Raw genomic sequence first — 19,092 nt, forward strand, 5'->3', positions numbered from 1 at the left:
AGAGGATGGGGGCGGGGCTCAGCGAGCAAGAGGCAGGGAGACAGGAGAGGGGGTGTGAAGTGGGCGGGGCCAGGCCACGGGGGCGGGGCGGGGGGGTGACCTGGAAGCTGTCTTGATTCCGCAAAGGAAGCCTTGGGTCGCTCCCGAACGCGGGTGGGCGATGGCCTCCAGAAAAATGAGGGAGGCCAAAGCTGAAGGCCTCCGCCTCCCTAAGGACCTCCCCTGGATTGGTCCAGCTCTGGAGCTCTAGGCTCAACGCGGCATCATAGCTGCAAGCCTGAGCATCCTCCTGCTCCATAGAAGGCAGTCACCACACCCTGCTGTCCCACTCCTACCAGCCCCAGATCCACTGGGTCGCCAAGTCCAGACCTGGGAGTCATTCTCCACGTCCGCCTTTCTCTCATCCCGCGTGTGTCCTGGAAAGATGGGACTTCTCCCCCACATCCACCTGCAAAATCTGGGACCACGATCAAAGTCCCAGCACGATTACTTTCTGGAATGTGACAAAGTGATTCAAGGTGACTCATCCGGGGGGACAAGAAAACAAGAAGAGCCAGGAAATGTCTAAAAAAGAAGAATTAGGAAAGGGTTCTAGCACTACCAGATATTAAAGGTCTCACGGAGCTACCATATTAAAAAAAATAAAATGTAGCCCTGACACAGGAAAAGACAGATGAGTCAGTGGAAAGGAAAGAGATAAAAACATCTGTGGGAATTAAGACAATGAGAGAGGTGGCCTTTCAGATCAGCGAGGGGAACTCAACACCGACTGGCCTTTTGGACAAATAAATCTGGGTCTCTTATCTCATGCCTGGCATCAAGATACATTCAGAATATTCAAAGGCTAAAATAGAAAAAGAAGAATCCATAAAAGCACTGTAAGAAAACAAGGGGGGGTGGTATTTTCACAATCTCAGGGTAAACTAAGCTTCTCCTATCAGGACACGAAATCCAGAAGCCAGAAAGGGAAAAACTGATGACACTGCCCACATGAAATTTCAAAACTTGCAGACAGGAAGAAAACACACCATAAAAGTCAGAAGATAAATGACAAGTTTAGGGAAAAAAAAGTATTTGGAACTCACGCCAAAGAGTGATTTACTTAATACTCACAAATAAAAGCAGTAGATTGTCCACAAAAAGACAAGAATTTCATGACGATTTTATTCACAGTAACCAAAAACTGCAAACAGCCCGGGTGTCTATCAATAGGAGACTAGATAAACCAGATCCAGGGTATCCGGGCAACGCAATCCCAGCATCAATGCAGAGGTGCTCCCGGGCAACGAAAAGGAAGGAAGTCTCCGTTCGGGCTCCAGCGTGTCCGATGCATGATGCCGCCAGAAAGCCGCGATGTGCTGTGGGAGTCCATTTATACAAAGTGCTAAAACAGACAAGGGTCGCCTACGGTGAGAAAAGTCCAAACAGTGGGACCCTCAAGGGCAGGTGTGGGGGTTGACTGAAAAGAGGCATGAAGGAACTTTCTGGAGTGATGGTCAATTCTCTCTCTTGCTAAGGATGTGGGTTATGCGGGTCTACGCGTTGCCAAAACTCAGAGAATGGCTCACTGGCGGTCTGGACATCTCGTTGTTAAGTACATTTTACCCAAAATAGACAAATCTTAAGCAAATATTGAACTCTAGTTAATGATCTGCTAGAGTGCTCAGGGGTGAAGTGCACTCTTGTCTGCAACTGACTTTGAAACACACAAAAAATGCTTGATGTTTGGATAGAGGGATGGGGAGAGAGAGACGGGTCAAGCGAGTAAAATCACGTGTTAATCATGGAGTCTAGGAGGTGGGTCTGGAAGGATCCGATATACATTTCTTCAAACTTTTCCGATTACTTGAATTTTCTCATAATTAAATATTGAGGGGAAAATAATTTTTAAAAGTAGAGGAATGCTTTTAAAATACAATTCCAAGAGTTCCCGTCATGGCACAGTGGAAATGAATCTGATTAGGAACCATGAGGTTGCGGGTTCGATCCCTGGCCTTGCTCCGTGGGTTAAGGATCCGGCGTTGCCGTGAGCTGTGGTGTAGATCGAAGACGCAGCTCGGATCTGGCGTGGCTGTGGCTGTGGCTGTGGTGTAGGCCGGCAGCTGTAGCTCCGATTCGACCCCTAGCCTGGGCACCTCCATATGCCACCAGTGCGGCCCTAAAAAGCTAAATAAATAAATACATACATACAATTCTAGCAATTGGAGGTGGAAGAAAAAGGCCATAGAGACCAGGTCTGTATTTGGGACAAGGAAGGGGAAGGTTCTATTTCCCTCCAGCCTCTTTTCCGAAAGTCAGCGTAGCTTATCAAAAAAAACCACAGGCAGTTCAATAGCCACTCACTACAAGAAATGACTAGACATATTATTGGTTTTATCTCACCTTCTGACAACGTTTTCCAAAAACCGATGGTTCAAACTCATGTTCACCTGTTTCGCTCAGCTGAATTGTTTCAATATTCCCAATACTTTTAACAAGAAATGCTGGAGAGAGTGTGGAAAAAAGGCGACCCTCCTACACAACTGGTGGGAGTATAAATTGGTACAACCACTATGGAGAACAGTATAGGGGCTCCTTTAAAAACTAAATATAGAACTACCATATGACCCAGCAATCCCACTCCCGGGCATCTATCCAGAGAAAACCATAATTCGAAAAGATTCATGCGCCCGAATGTTCATAGCAGCACTATTTACGACAGCTAAGACATGGAAGCAACCTGAGTGTCCATCAACAGATGAATGGATAAAGAAGATGTGGTACATATACACAATGGACTGTTCTTCAGCCATGAAAAAGAACAAAATAATGCCATTTGCAGCAACATGGATAGACCTAGAGATTATACTAAATGAAGTAAATCAAAGACAAATATCATATGATATTACTTATATGTGGAATTTAATTTTAAAATGATAGAAATGAATTTATTTACAAAACAAATAGAGTCACAGACATAGAGAACAAACTTATGGTTACCAAAAGCTCAGAAACAGAGGGGGAAGGGACAAATTAGAAGATTGAGATTAACATACACACACCACTCTATATAAAATAGATAACTAACAAGGACCTACTGTACAGCACAAGGAAGTCTACTCAATAGTGTATAATAACCTATATGGGAAAAGAAGCTGAAAAAAGAATGGCTATGAATATGTATAACTGATTCACTTTGCTGTACACCTGAAACTAACACAACCTCGTAGATCGAACTAATCCCAATAAAACGTAATTTTTAAAAAATGTCCATTTTATTTTATTTTTGTATTGGAGTAGAGTTGATTTACAAGGTTGTGTTAGTTGCAGGTGCACAGCACAGTGATTCAGCTACACATACACATGTATGTGTCTATATATTCTTTTTTATATTCTTCTCCCTTATAGATATTACAAGATTAATTGTTCTTTTTAAATATTTCTATTTGCATCTTCTTAAAGTATTTACCTTGATAGACATTTATTCTTCTATATGTACTACATAAAAAAAATAAAATCAGAGCTCTTTCGTTTTGTTTTGTTTTTTTTTTCTAGGGCCGCACCCGCGGCATATGGCGGTTCCTAGGCTAGGGCTTGAATCGGGGCTGTAGCCACCGGCCTACACCACAGCTCGTGGCAACGTTGGATCCTTAACCCACTGAGCGAGGCCAGGGATCGAAACTGCATCCTCATGGACACCAGTCAGATTCGTTTCCATTGAGCCATGACGGCAACTCCAAAAGCAGAGCTCTTTCAAATAAAAAGACTAACTGCCCAAGGAGGAGGAAATGAGCAAAGGACATGAATAGTCGGTTAACGGAAGAGACACGAAGTGCCCAGGAACACTCGAGGGGCTGCTAAACCTGCTCTGGCGGAGGAAGGAATGCCCGCGGCACCAATGGTGCTCTGTCAGGTCCATCCTATCCGACCAGCCTCAAATGTAAGAGCAGGTAATACCCGATGTAGCTGGCACCTGGGCACTCAGGTGGTCTCTCTTCACTCCTGGGTAGAGGGCAAACACATGCAAGTCTTGTGGGCACCGCTGGGCAATTATTGGGAGAATTGCAACTTTGGCCACGCATCAGAACCACCTGTGGAGCGTTGGAAAAATATGCCTACCTGTACCCAGGAATCTGTAGATCAAGCTCCAGGACATAGGCTAACTGGCTTGGCTTTGGACATGATGGGAATCGGTCACAGAGAAAACTCACATGGGCATTCAAAGGTAGGTGGACAAAACTGTTGATCGAGGTGCGTTTGTGGAATCGGAAACGACTCAAGTGTCCAAAATGAGGTCCAGTTCAAGGCATTCATTGGAGTATTACACAGCTGTGACAAAGCATGCAGGACTTCTTTGTTGGAAGTCTGGGTTTCACTGTCCAAACTAGGCTGCGATCCTTTCCAGGGCAACTTCCAGCAATTTGGCATTTCTCCATGAAAGAGAAACTCTGAGGCACCTGCATGCATGTGTGTTTGTGGGCTTCTCTTACTCACAGGCTGGAGATCAGGCAGGATACAGGTGTGAATGTCCATGCTGCCTTGCAGAGATGCTTTCCAGGAACGGAAAGCAATGAGGCTGGGCAAGTAGCAACAAAGAATTTGGTTTTGCCAAAGAATCTTATTACCCACAGATTTAATTCCATTTCAGGTCCGGTACCCAGACTTTCCACTTATAATCTTAGTATCACGATGGGGCAAGCTGGTAGGCTTCTGCAAGGACAAGATGTCTTTTTTTTTTTTCCTTCTCAGATCTTTCTCCCTTCCACCTTATCTACAATTTAGTTATCTACATAGGGTGAATGTCTTTCAGAGTTTAATGTGCTGAGTCCCAGTGTATTGATTTGCCCTTCTTTGGCACATCACACGTGTGAGTTCCCATTCTAAAGTGGGTGATAGGGTAGACCCGGTTTCAAGGGTATAAAGCAAAAGACTGTTGGGGCAAACAGATGTGGAAATAGACATTGATGATTTTACATTGTGTTAAGTGGATGTGACCACATTAAGGTAAGCGTTTTTCTGCTGCATACCCATTGTCTTTCTATTTTCAGTACCAAATAAACGACTTTAAAGGAAGCTACCATTAAAACTCAGTTTGGCTGAAAAAAGAAAGCGTGTGGCCAGACCTCCCACACCCCCACCCACCCGCCCCGAGAACCAGCGCACCTGCTTCTCCCCGCCCCCCGTGCTCTGCCCCCACCCCACCCCGCCCCCAGCACCCTGCGTCACCACCAATCTGCTTTCCAAACGGTAGGAAAGGAAGTGGGCTTCCAGGCACTTCTGCGTCTCCTCTAACCTCCCCCGAGGTAGGGATGCCCGAAGAAGTCAGGCCAGGAGGCTCCGTTGAAGCAGACATATGGCACCTCTATAAGAGAGCGCATGCGCTGGCACGCGCTCATGCGCACACACAGACGCAGGCACACCGTGGTGTTTCCGGAAGAGCGCTCGCCACCTACGGTTCCCGGGTCTGCCCGCCAGGAAGAAGATACCCAAAGCCTTTACCAGAGGTTCTCCCCGGCCGAGAGCAAGGGGAGCTCCAGCTTCTGCTGCCATGGTTGCTGAAATGTGGAGGTTTCATTTGTCCCAGAGGAAGCCTTTGAAGCGGGTTCGGGCTGGGCCTTCCCGAAGCCGAAGTGGCACCAGGGCTGTTGACTTGGGCACGGGGCTTGCTGTCGCCCTGGCCCGTCGGGCCAGGCTGGGCTCCAGCCCCCAGGCTCCCGCGGGCCGGCTCCACTTCTTTTCATCTGCCTCGAATTTTCCTCCTTCCCTTTCCGAGCCCTCCCGCTGTACACAGGGCCTGGGCGCCGGCTTCCGCATGAGAAGGTCTGGAGCCTCACAAGGCCGCCGCGGCACCTGCCGGTTCTCTGCAAGCTGACTCGGGGGCAGTGGAGGTGCGAGGCACAGGGCACGAAGCCTTCATGCAAATGCAGCCTCCTCAGTCCCCTTCCCTGGGTCACTTCGTCTTTGGATCTGATAACTCCATCTGCTCGCACCCTGTAACGCGGCCCGCAGTTAGCACCGATGAGGAAGCATCATGCGGGGCCCTGGCCTGCCCGCTCAGAGCCCTGCCTCCTTCCGAGCAGCCGTAGCTGCGAAGCTCCTCAGGGGACAAAGGGAACAGGCTTGGCACGCTGACCACTCTGGCCTGCAGGCAGAAGTGGGAGGACTCTGCTGGCGTGGACTCTGGCCAAAGGCAAAGACCCGGCTGCCCCAGGGCCTCATGGGACTTGGACAGAGTGTGTGAGCCAAGAGGCGGCCCAGAGCAGCCCTTAAGCCCGGGAACTCTGGCGCCAGAGCCCCGGGGTTCATAACAGGCCTCCACCCCTCGTTCGTTAGCTGTGGGGCCTTGGGCGGGTCAGCAAACCATCTCAACTTTTTGGGCCTCTGTTTCCCCATCTGCCAAAGGGCGATAATAATGGTATCTGCGCTTCATAGGGCTGTTGTGAGAAGTAAAGGAGCCAATACAGTCCTCAAAGGGTTGAACACAGAGTTATACCACGTGACACCCCTGGACAACAGCCAAGAGAAACTAAAACAAATGTCCACATGAAAACTTGTACACAAATGTTCGTAGAACCATTAGTCAGAGCAGAGCCCCAGAGTGGAAACAAACCAAATGCGTCATCAGTGTTTGGATAAGCAGAACATGGTCTCTCCAGACAGTGGAATATTATTCAGCCTTAAAAAGGAGTTAAATTCTGATTCATACTGCAACTTGGATGGGCCTTGAAAATGTTACGGTAAGTGAAAGACGCCAGTCACAGAAGGTCACAGATTATATCATTTAATTCATTCGAAAGTCCAGAACACATAAATCGGAGAGTTCCCTGGTGGCCTAGCGGTTAGGACTTGGTGCTTCCACTGCTGTGGCCCAGGTTCAATTCCTGGTCTGGGGACTGAGATCCCACATCAAGCCACTGCACACTGTGGCCAAAACCAAACAAAAAGCAGTATAGGCAAAGCCAAGGAGACCAAAAGTAAATTACCGGTCTCCGAGGGGGTGGGGGCCGTGGAGGGGTAGGAGAGTGACAGCTGAGGGGCCTAAGGTTTCTGTTCAGGTGATGAAAACATTCTGAAATGAACTGTGGTCAGATACGGCTGACCACATCTACAAATCGACTAAAAACCATTGACATAAGCTTTAAATGGGAAAATGTATGTTATGGGCATTATATCTCAACAAAACTGGTTTAAGATAAGTCAAAATGTTACGTTATTTTAAAAAACTGGTGGCGTTCCCTTTGCGGCTTAGTGGTCATGAACTTGACTGGTATCCATGAGGATGCGGGTTTGATCCCTGGCCTCGCTCAGTGGGTTCAGTATCTGGCATTGCTGTGAGCTGTGGTGTAGGTCACAGATGAAGCGCGGATCCCTACTTGCTGTGGCTGTGGTGTAGGCCAGCAGCTGCAGCTCCAATTCGACCCCTAGCCCGGGGAACTTTCATGTGCCACAGGTGTGGCCCTAAAAAGAAAAAAGAAAAAAAATAATAAATAAATAAATAAATAAACTATTTAAAATGCTGTCCTTAGGGAGTTCCCTGGTGGCTCAGCAGGTTAAGGAGCCAGTGATGCCACTGTTGTGGCTCAGGTGGCTGCTGTGGCATGGGTTTGATCCCTAGCCCGGGACATTCTGAATGTCCAGGGCACAGGAAAAATAAATAAATTTTTAAAATCCTGCCCTTTCCCATTGAATTAAATTCTAAAAAAGAAGAAGCAAAACACGCAAAGCCTAGATACCAGCTGGGTAGCCTGTGAGCCTCACTGCCACCCCAAGAGGGCATTTGAATGCACAGCCCAGGTACCTGGTTCCTCAGCTCTGGGCACAGCCTGGCACTGGCGGGGCTGTGGCGATCAAGGCATCAGCGCAGGGCCTTGCCCATGAGGGGGCCTCCAGTTCGAGGGGCAGAGGCCCTGGCAAGCAGAGGCAGCGTGTGGTCCAGGGAGGCCCAACTGAGCAACTGGTCTCCCAGAAGCATGGGATGATGAGCCAGAGTCGGCCTGAGCCCGGAGACACAAGTCCCTGAGGGAAGCCCGGGGCTGCTACCCCACTGTCTCAGGGGGCCATTCCCATGTGGTGACATTAGCTGAACCCTTGCTAATAAAAATTTTTTCTATTTTTTATTTTATCTTTATGGCCACACCTGCAGTATATGGAAGTTCCCAGGCTCAGGATAGAACCTGTGCCTCCACAGCAACCCAAGCCACTGCAGTGGGATTCTTAACCCAGTGTGCCACAGTGGGAACTCTGTTCTTGTCTCTTGAAGGCGAACCGAATAAGGGGTTGAGTTGTTCTTCCTCCAGCCGCTGCTTGTATTAAACCTGCCTCCTGGAGCAAGAGGCCATCCCCTCCGGGTCACCAAGTGCCAAGCAGGGCGCCAAGCCCCGCCCCTTGCTCTGCCCTCGGCATCTTCCGCGCCCCCCATCTCCGCCTCAGCTTTGGCTCTCCTGGCACCTTTCCAACAGTCTGTGCCCACCGAGCCCGGGGACAAGCCCCACTCCCCACCCCGGTACGTGCTCTTTTCAAACGGGGCCGCCGGTTTCATTCGTTGTTTCTTTTTATTTTCCAAGGAGATGATTTGTAATCGTAAAGACAAAATGTCCTTCCTTGGGCAAAACTTCACAGTAAAAACTGATTAATGTGTTTTCCTCGTTCACATCTCCTTGTGGGAGAGAGTCTTCCCGCAATATTCCGATCCCAGGAAGAATATAACGAGAAATTAACGCCAGGATAAAGCCAGCTTTCGATACCCAAAATAGGATTTTTGGGTCCAGGACAAGACCATGGTCTTGAAAGCCAGACTTTATCTCCAGAGAAAAGATTTGTCTTCGCAATTCCTCTGGCTCCTGTGATGGTCAGCTTTATGTGTCCCCTTGGCTACAGTGTAGCCCTCAGTTATTTAATGAAACGCTAATTTAGGTGTTGCCACGAAGGGACGCTGCAGACGCGGTCAGCATCTATGACCGGTGGACTTAGTGAAGGAGATTTACCGTCCATGAGCTGCGTGGGCTTTTTCCAATTCGTTGAAAAGCTTTCATTGCAAAGACTAAGATTTCCCTGAGAAAGAGGAGATTTTTGCTTCCAGGCAGCAGCACCCATTGCTGCTGAGTTTCCAACCTGCAGAGCCGCCCCGCAAATCGTGGACTTGCCTAGCCAGCCCCCACCATCGCAGAAGCCAATTCTTTGTAACTCACACACACCCACACATTCACACCCACACACACCCACCCCCTCCTCCTGGTTCTGTTTCGCCCGTAGACTCTGACTGATGCAGTTCCATCGTCAACCTCTCAAGAACCAAGGCCATCTTATTATTACACGAGAGGTAGCAGGAACTCCTTGATAAGAGGAAAAGGGGGAGTTCCCGGCCCGGCGCAGGTTCGATCCCTGGTTCGATCCCTGGCCTCGGTCAGTGGGTTAAGGCACCAGCGTTGCCGTGGGCTGCGATGTAGGTTGCAGACGAGGCTCGGATCTGGCGTTGTGGTGTAGGCCAGTGGCGGCTACAGCCCTGGTTCGACCCCCGGCCTGGGAACCTCCATATGCCGTGGGTGCGGCCCTAAAAAGCCAAAAAAAAAGAAAAAGAAAAGGGATGGCAGGTGCTCCCCTCCCCCACCACCTCCCGCTCCACCTCAGGCCAAGGGGATGGTGGGAAAGGAACGAAGGAGGGAGAGGCAGGCGTGCAGGTATCACCGGCCCCCTGGGGCCTGGAGTCCCACGAGGGTCACGCACAGCCTCGGGGCACCTTGGCAGGGGACTCAGGGAAGCTGAAAGCTGAGAAGCCTGTCCCACTGGATGCGGGTGGGGGGACCTGGGCCCGCCTGAGATGCCACCTTGGAAGGTACTGGAGGGAGGGCGACTTTAAAAAGGAGCCCTCCAACCCGCAGGGCAGCACCCCTAGCAAAGGCAAAGCTTGCCTCCCTCTGCTGTGCGGAGGCTCAGGAGAGCCATTTTGTCAGAGGACAAAGCCACCGTTTTTTTTGCGCATCTGAAAAGCTGCGTGGGTGCATGTTTCCAAGCCACGTAGGTACTTGGCGAGTCCCAGACACCGAGCTCGGAGTCTTCGCAGCTCATTCCAGCGCTCAGGCGCGGGGACCTCGAGGTTCTTTTCACACAGAGGGAGCTGGCGGTACTCAGAGAGGGGAGCGTCTGGCCTGAGGCCATGTGGCTGATGACAGGCAAGCCAGAAACCTGCAGGTGCGCTCCCCGCCACCCCCCGCTCCCGCTCAGCCCGCGGGCCGCGCAGCTGGGGAACCAGCAGCCACAGGCCCGGCCCGCCGCCACCTGCTCTCTCCTGCCCAGATGTTCACCTTCGGCGTCGCTCTGGAGGCCCGAGAGTCACAGAATGGTGACTGCGGCTCCCTCCATCAACAGCACAGAAGCTGCAGAAGGAAAACACGGTGCCTCCGCGGGGGCCAGGGAGTCCCTCTTACCTTCCATGGACCACTGCCCCGACCCACAGCCAAGGAATTGAAACCTCTGTGCCAGGATGTGCTCAGTATCGGGGTGGGGAGCAGGCAGAAACCCTGCCGAGGTGTCCGTAAGTGTGTCATAGTACAGCCAGCCCGAGAGGGCGAGTCTTTGCCTCGCCCGACTCTGGGATGACCTTCAGGCCAGGACCTTCAGAGCGGTTCCGACCCTGGAATCCTCAGAATGGGGCCACCAGCTCACCTGAGCTCTGAGGCAGGCCCGTGTCTTCGTCAGCTGGAGCTGCCACAACTAAAGTCCATAGACTGGGTGGCTTGGAGACTGTGAGGTTCAAGATCAAGGTGTCCGCCGAGTTGGTTCATGGTGACCACCGTTGGTGGCTTGCAGTCAGCTGCCGTCTTGCTGATGCCTCTTCCTCTCTCATGAGCTCGTTCAACCCCCGTCACCTCTTTGGAGGCCCCAGGTCTCTATATAGTCACATTGGGGTGGAGGAGTCGACGTAGGAATTGGGGGAAACAGAAACAGTCCGTCCATAACAGCCCCTCCGTAACTTCTCCCTACCGTTGGGCTAGTCCCGGGTGGTGGGCCTCCCAGGTCGAGGCTGCCCAGGTAGAACGCAAGCATGAGGGCACTCGCCAAGTGCCAGTGGGCCCCTTCCTCCATTCTGTGAAATGTCTTGGCCAAAGGGCGTCCCAGTGGGACAGAAACGAAGCCCATACACATGGCCAGTGTTGACAGTTCTTGGACTGGCGTTCTGACTCTGGCGGGCAAACATGACAGCGCCTGGCATGTGCCCACACAATCACAACGCAGTGTGGGGCACATGCTGATAAAAGCCTATGGAATTGAACTCTGTCATCAAAGAGGCCCGCTACAAAGCCCCAAAGGCAGGCGACCTTAGAACATGGGAAAGACTCCCGTCAGACTCCACACATGTTCCGCGACGAAGCAGAGATGCGGCTCACCCGGGAGGTCAAGCGGACCCCTCTGTGATTCTTTTCGCTGCCATGGGTGCCTTGAGGACATGGGGCCATATTCTCCAGCCCAGCAAAGAAAGTCATGCTCTGCACATGTCATGACAGGGACAGGAGCCCGGGACACTCGAGGTCGTGGTTCTGATTTGAGTTCCTTGCCAACATTTCTGAAAATGGACGCTTTCCCCCCCAAATTCTGATAAGAGATTTTGTCTTTGGCTTAAAATATCTTTGCCTCTAAAATTCCTTTCGGTACTCACCATGCTGTTTGCCCTGTGACCGCCTGGCATTGGGCCGAGCCTTTTTAAGGGGTGCCTAGGGAGGTGAAATGAGAAAACCTTACCCCTCTGCCAATCTCCTCAAGATCCTCGGAGCAGTTTTGTCATTGTTGTTTGTTTCTTTTGCTTCATTTTGGAGGGAGGTGTCGGCTTGGGTGTTTTGATTATCACAGACCAGGCCCTACCCCTCAAGGTGCTGGGAAAATGAGGGAAGGACCCACAGAGCCTGACAAAGGCCACCTCTCTTCAAAGCTCTTGATGCAGAGCGCTGGGCGGGCCAGGGCTGGGCTCCCAGCCCCAGGAGAGGCGTTCGCAGGTGCCAGGGACAAGCTGCCCAAGAGCTGGGGAGGGAGAGGAGCAGAGCCTGGGCCCTGGGGGCGGGGGCACCGGAGCAGTCCCTGGTCCCTCCACCCGGGCTGCCGGGATAACCAGAAACGAACGTGAGGCAACCTGCGCAGTCCCCGAAGTCGCATTTTCCCAAACATCCTAACAGCAAAAGCGTGCTGGCTATTTGCTGCTATTTCACATTTTCCCTGCAGAGCAGAGGCCCCGTGGCTCAGGAGGAGGGCCAGGGTTTCACTCACAGCTGTCACTTTCTGGCTGTGTGATCTCGGACAACTCAAGTGACTCAATCCAGGTTCCCCAGGTAGGAAGGGCCCATCCAAGAGACACTTAACCATGATGCCACCTTGCCAAGCACCCAGGCTTGGAAAGGGCATTGTCGAAGTCGTATTTGTTAGAAGAATAACAATGCACACCCAAGAGCCCTCCACTCTGTCCAGGATCCAGCCCCCCCACACACACGTGTTCTTGCCCTTCCCTAAACAACCACTTCACACTCGCACCTCCCTCCCGCCCCGAAGCAGAAGCCATCAGACCAGAACTGTCTCTTCCTCTGGTCGCCAAAACTACCAGTGGCTCATGCCTGTACCCGCTCACCCTGCCCGCGCTGCCATTATCACCGGCGATCTGTCCCGGTGCCCCTCCCCAGCGACCTGGCTCCCAGTCACCTGCCTTCGAAAGGGCTTTGCTCCCACTGTCACCACTGCAGGATCCGTTTTTGCCTTCTCTGGATCGTTCTCTTCATCGCCCCCATCCCAGCTTCTTCTCTCCCTCGCGCTTAACTGCCTCACGTCTCCGCTTCCCCTCCCAGCACACAGTCTGGGAAGCGCTGTCTGTACAGGCTACATCTGCTCTCATAAAAGTCGCCAGTGACCCACCTCTTGTCAAAACTACTGGTGAGTTCTCAGTCCTCGGGTTCTTCAATCTGTCAGCAGCACATGCGACCCAGTGAGTCCTTCTCTCATGCCTTCAACACGAGCTTCCGTGGGCCTTCAGGACCTCGCACCCTCTTGGTTTCTGGCTTGTCTCCCTGGTTGCTCTTTCTCAGTGTCCTTTGCTGGCTCCTCCTCCCCAACTCAACCTCCAGCGGTTGGAAGGCACCAGGGCTCCGTCCTGGACCTCTCCTCTCTTCTGGCTCCACCCACCACCCGAATAATCTGGTCCAGGTTCACGGCTATCCAGACGTGTCATCTCTAAACTTCCCAAACTCAGCAGCAGAAAGCCAAAGGATCCAGTTCAAAAATGGACCAAAGATTTGAATGGACGTTTTCCCAAAGAAGATATTCAGATGGTCAATAAACACATGAAAAGATGCTCAGTATCACTGATCAGTAGGGCCATGCAAACCAAAACCGCAATGAGAAACAACCTTACATCCCTTAGAATGGCTCCTATCCAAAAGAAAAAAAGGAAAAGAGAAAATAACAAGCGTTATCAAGGCTGTGGAGAAATTAGAACCTTTGTGCATTGTTGGTGGGAATGTAAAATGGTATGGCTGCTGTGGAAGACAGTATGGAGGCTCCTCAAAAAATTACAAATAGAATTACCATATGATCCACAATTTCACTTCTGAAATACACCCAAAAGAATTGAAAGCAGGGACTCAAACCAACATTTGTACACCTATGTTCACAGTAGCACAATTCATAATAGCTAAAACATGGAAGCAACCCAGGTGTCCATCGATGGATGAGTGGATAAGCAAAATGTGGCCTGTGCCTATGATGGAATACTATTCAGCCCTAAAGAGGAAGGATATTCTGACACACGCCGGAGCATGGATAAATCTTCAGGACATCACACTAGGTGAAATAAGCCAGTCACAAAAGGACAAATACTGTATAGTTCCACTTACATGAGATATCTGAAAAGGTCAAATTCATAGATACAGAAAGTAGGACGTTAGTCACTGGGGCGGGGAGAAAAGAATAGGGAGGTAGCATTTCATGCGTATAGGGTTTCAGTTTTACAGGATGGAAAGAGGTGTAGGGTGGATATTGCTGATGGTTACACCACGTTATGAAGGTATTTAACACCACTCAGCTGTGTACTTTAAAGTGGTTAAATGGTTTTTTGTCATGTGTCCTTTACCACATTTGAAAAAATGGAAAACCCCACATCGTTCTCTGTGTTGACAGCTCCCTAAATCTGCGCATCCTCATCGAGTCCTCAAGGTCCTCTCCGGAGTTTCATGCCCAACTGTCTGGATGTCAGGCAGGCATCTCAAACCTCAGCTGGCCAAATGCATCGCTGATTGGCTGCTGCCAGGCCTTCCCTTCCCCCGTCTTCCTCGTCTCAGTGCACAGCACTGCTATTCTTCCAGTGGCTCAAGCAGAAGGTCTGGGTGGTGCAGAGTGCCCACAGGAGATTCGTGACAGGGGTCTCCTCCTTTCCCTCTTTCCCCATAGCCAATCCATCAGCAAGTCCCATCAGTTCTAACCTTCCAGATCTCTCCCAAGATTAGATTGTGCATATGCCTCTTCACCTCCCCGACTACCACCCTGGTCCACACCGCCATCACGCTCACCTGGATTATTGCAGTAGCATCGGTATGAGCTTCCTGAGGCTGCCAGAAGAAATGACCACAAATCGGGTGGCTAAAACCAGCAGGAAGGTCTTCTCCCGCAGTTTGGAGGCCAGAAGTCCAACATCAAGGTGTCAGCAGGAACGCGCTCCCTCTGAAGACTCTAGAGGAGCGTCCTTTGCCTCTTCCAGCTTCTGGTGGCTTCCGGGGTTCCTCGGCTTGTGGCCACATGACTTCAATCTCTGCCTCCATAGTCACATGACATTTGCGACTCTTTACTTGTCAAGACAATTGCCGTTGGATTTCGGCCCGCCTGGGTCATCCAGGATGGTCTTCATTTCCAGATCCTTGACTTAATTACACTGCAGCATCTGGGTTTGTCTCCCTGCCTCCACTCTTGCCTCTGCCCCCGGTCCCTTCTCCATAGCAGTCTCCTGGTTGGCAAAGCCCCGCAGGCCCAGCCCCTGCCCATTCTGTCACTGTATCTATCACGGTGCCCCGTGGTCATCGTGTCCAGACGTGCTGGCTTTCTTTTCTTGCAGCCTCATAGCTGACATGCAGCATTGCGGAAGTTGGAGGGTGCAGCACAAGGACTGGATTGACCTATGCCGTGAAGTTATCGTCACAATGAGTTTAGCGAACATCCGTCATCTCTCACAGATACAAAATTAAAGAAATAGGAAAAAACATTTTTCCTCGTGATGAGAACTCCTAGGATTTATTCCCTTAACAACCATCAGATGTAATATACAACGGTCGTAATTATTTTTATCATGTTGTACATTACATCCATATTACTTACTTATAATTGGAAGTTTGTACCTTTTGACTGCCTTCATCCAACCCCCCCACTCCCCTTCTCTGCTAACCACAGATCCGATCTCTGTTTCTCTGAGTTTGTTTGTCTGTTTGAAATATAATTGACCTATGACACTATGTTAGTTCCCGTTATTCAACATAGTGATTGGATATTTCTATACATTTCAAAATGATCATGAGTCTCAAAATGCCAAGCTCCTTCCCACATGAGACTTTTGCACCTGTCAGTCCCTCTGCCTGGAGTGCTCTCCTGTCTTCTCACATCGCTGACTTCATGTCAGCATTCAGATCACAGGGTTTTTTAAAAATTACTTTTAGGGCCGTACCTACAACAAATGGAAGTTCCCAGGCTAGGGGTCAAATTGGAGCCGCAGCTGCCACAGCCACAGCAACACTGGATCCGAGACACATCTGAGACCTACTCTGCAGCTCGCGGCAACACCAGATCCTTTACCGACTGAGCAAGGCCAGGTCTGGAACCCACATGCTCATGGATACAATGTTGGGTTCTTAACCCCCTGAGCCACAACAGGAACTCCGCAGATCATAGCTTAAGTAGCACCTCATTCCTGACCATCCAGTCTACTTATTCTTACTCTTGACCGTATCACACCATGTTCTTTCTCCACTTGGACTTTTTAAATCACAGCTTATTATTTGTCTTCCCACTTTCAATAAACCCCATGGGGGGCAGTGATTTTTTTTCCTGGCGTGTAGGACATATTAGATGCACAGTAAATATTTGGAGACGGGAACGAGGCGCAAGTGTAAAGACTTTGCATGACCTTCAGTCTTGGGTAAGCACGACATTAATTTTCTGGGATTTCCTGCTTGCAAAGAAACCAAGACATTGGAGGAATGATTTAAAAGACTTGGGAATATTTAAAGTGGAGATGCCCATGAGAGCAAATGACCTCTTCTTGAAATCGCTGAGGGGTTATCATAGGGCAGAAGGTACAGGCTTCCTGTGGCTCCCAGGGCCAGAAGTAGGAACGATGGAGGCCCTTTGCTCAGGAGGTCTCCCTAAAAGTTTGCGCTGCCTAAAAGTGGCCATCCTTGCTCTCCTCTTGAGAGGGAGCTCAAAAGAGGAGGGAGAACTCAGTAACAACAACAGAAGAAATCAACCTAATTCATGAATGGGCAAAGGCCCTGAAAAGATGTTTCTCCAAAGAGAATGTACAGACAACAAGCACAACATCCTCGGCCGTCAGGAAAATGTGCATCAAAACCACGGGGAAATACCACTTCACACCCACGAGGATAGCTAACGACGACAACTAAAAAAAAAAAAAAACCGGAAAATTACAAGTGTTGATGAGGATGTGGAGAATTGGAACCCGCATGCATTGCTGATGCAAGTGTGAAATAGAGCAACCACTGTGGAAACCAGTTTGCCAATTCCTCGGTAAGTTAAGCACAGAATTACCATAGGACCGACCCAAAGAACTGAACATCGGTTATGTCAACACATACTTGTTCGTGACTGCTCAGAGCAGCATTAGTCACAATAGCCAAAAGTTGGAAGCAACCCAAAGGTCCTGATGAATGGATTGATGGAATGTATTCTATCCGTACAACAGAATGTCATTCAGCCATAAAAGGGAAGGAAGTACGGATACATGCGGCACCACGAAAGAGTCTTGAAAATATTAAGTGAAAGAAGCCACACTCAAAAGACTATACAGGCGTTCCCATCGTGGCGCAGCAGAAACGAATCCGACTAGGAACCATGAAGTTGCAGGTTCGATCCCTGACCTTGCTCCATGGGTTAAGGATCCGGCGTTGCCGTGATCTGTGGTGTAGGTTGCAGACATGGCTCAGATCTGGCGTTGCTGTGGCTGTGGGGTAGGCCGGCAGCTACAGCTCCAATTAGACCCCTAGCCTGGGAACCTCCATCTGCCGTGGGTGCAGCCCTAAAAAGACAAAAAGACAAAAAAAGAAGACTATACACTATGTGATTCAGTTCGTAGGAACTATCAGGAATTGGCAAATCCACAGAAACAGTAAGAGGACTGGCAGCAGTCAGGAGCCGGCTGAGAGGGGCCTGCAGGGACTAGCTGCTTAGTGGGCGTGGGGTCTGCTCTTGGGCCGATGGAGCGGTTCTGGAACTAGGCAGTGCTGGCATCAGCACAATGCTGCGAATGGAAAATGCGCTCTGGACGGCTGAGACTGTAAGTCCTTTGTCAAGTGGACTTGACCACGACATTGAGAAGAGAAGGGAGACGGCAGAGGAGCCGAAGAGGGGCTGCCTGGAGGGTCAGCTGTGAAGTCCTCCTGAGGCCAAGGCTCCGCATGGGAGAAGCGGGGCCGGTCCCGTGTGCTCTCTGCAAGGCTCCTGGTGTGAAGACTTCAGGGGGCTTCCTCGCGGGCCTAGTTCGGGCTTCCCCAGGTTTGGGGAGAGGGCCCAGTGTCTGTTTTCCTTCCAGCGGTCCCCCAGGATGGTTACGAAGGATCCCCAAGAGGACGTGGGGTGAGGCAAGACCTGCCCGCGGCAGGGAGGGGACAGCCGGGCCTCTGCCAGGGCCGGCCAGGCGCTGACCTCTGCGGCAGGCCCGATTCCTCCCTCCGCCTCGGCTCTGCTGCCCCAGCACCCACTGCCTCTGGTAGCAGTGCCACTTCAGGTGCCCTCGAAGGGGCAGCCAGGAGGGCCTCCCTCCCCGCCACGGGCCGGATGAGCCCATTGGCAGGACGGTCATCACCAGAGGGCTAGAGTCTCCCACTAACCTAGCCACCGGGGACTCGCCCTGCACCGTGGTGACTTGTCAGCTTCCTTTCCCTCCCTGGGCATCAGCTTCCTCACCTGGGAGACAGAGGGGATCCATCACATCCTCAAGTGCCAGGGCAACACTCAGCTCAGCAGGGTGATTCCATTCTGGGGCTCTGGAGCCAGACAGCCTGGGTTTGAATCCTGCCACCGCCACTCACTGACTACACCATCTCAGAGCTACTTACTGCCTCCGAGCCCCAGTGTGCTCATCGGTAAAGTGGGTGTCACAAGGAGACCTGTCCCTGAGAATGCTGACAGGGACAGAGCGAGATTCCTCATGTAGGGAAAGCAGCCTGCCCACTGCTAGACAAGTGTCAGCTCTTAGCTTTTTTTTTTTTTTTTTTTTTTTTTTTTTTGCTTTTTAGTGCTGTGTGTGCAGCTTATGGAGGTTCCCAGGCTAGGGGTCCAATCAGAGCTACTACAGCCGCCGGCCTACACCATAGCCACAGCGACGCCAGATCCAAGCTGCATGTGCGACCTACACCACAGCTCACAGCAATGCCGGATCCTTAACCCACTGAGCGAGGCCAGGGATCAAACCCGAATCCTCATGGATACTAGTCAGGTTTGTTATTGCTGAGCCACAACAGGAACTCCCAGCTCTTAGCATCTTTTATCACCCTCTCTTGATTGTCCTTAAATGCACCTGCCGCTGACGGGATCATGGAAAATGCTGACAAAACTTCCAACCTGCAGCCGCCGAGCAGGCGGGGTGGCCTCCCTTCACGAATCCTTTGAGAAGGATCCAATCCAAATTGATTTCATTTTTCACAGCGACAGGACCTGGGGGTGTGGAGCCCACCACGTGCAGCTGAGCTCTGGGCGATGTGGCTGCAGCAAGGGGTCTGTTTGTTCAGCATCTGGGCACTTGGCTGGAGGCTGCGTTCCCGGGGAGACTGTTTCTTGATACAGAATTGATTATTCTAATCAAGGCGCTTCAGTGCTCAAACTGTTAAATATAAATAGGGCAGAGCGGTGTAACTGTGGCTG

The sequence above is a fragment of the Sus scrofa genome, chromosome X (genome assembly GCF_000003025.6).
Source record: "Sus scrofa isolate TJ Tabasco breed Duroc chromosome X, Sscrofa11.1, whole genome shotgun sequence".
In the NCBI taxonomy this organism is placed as follows: Eukaryota; Metazoa; Chordata; class Mammalia; order Artiodactyla; family Suidae; genus Sus; species Sus scrofa.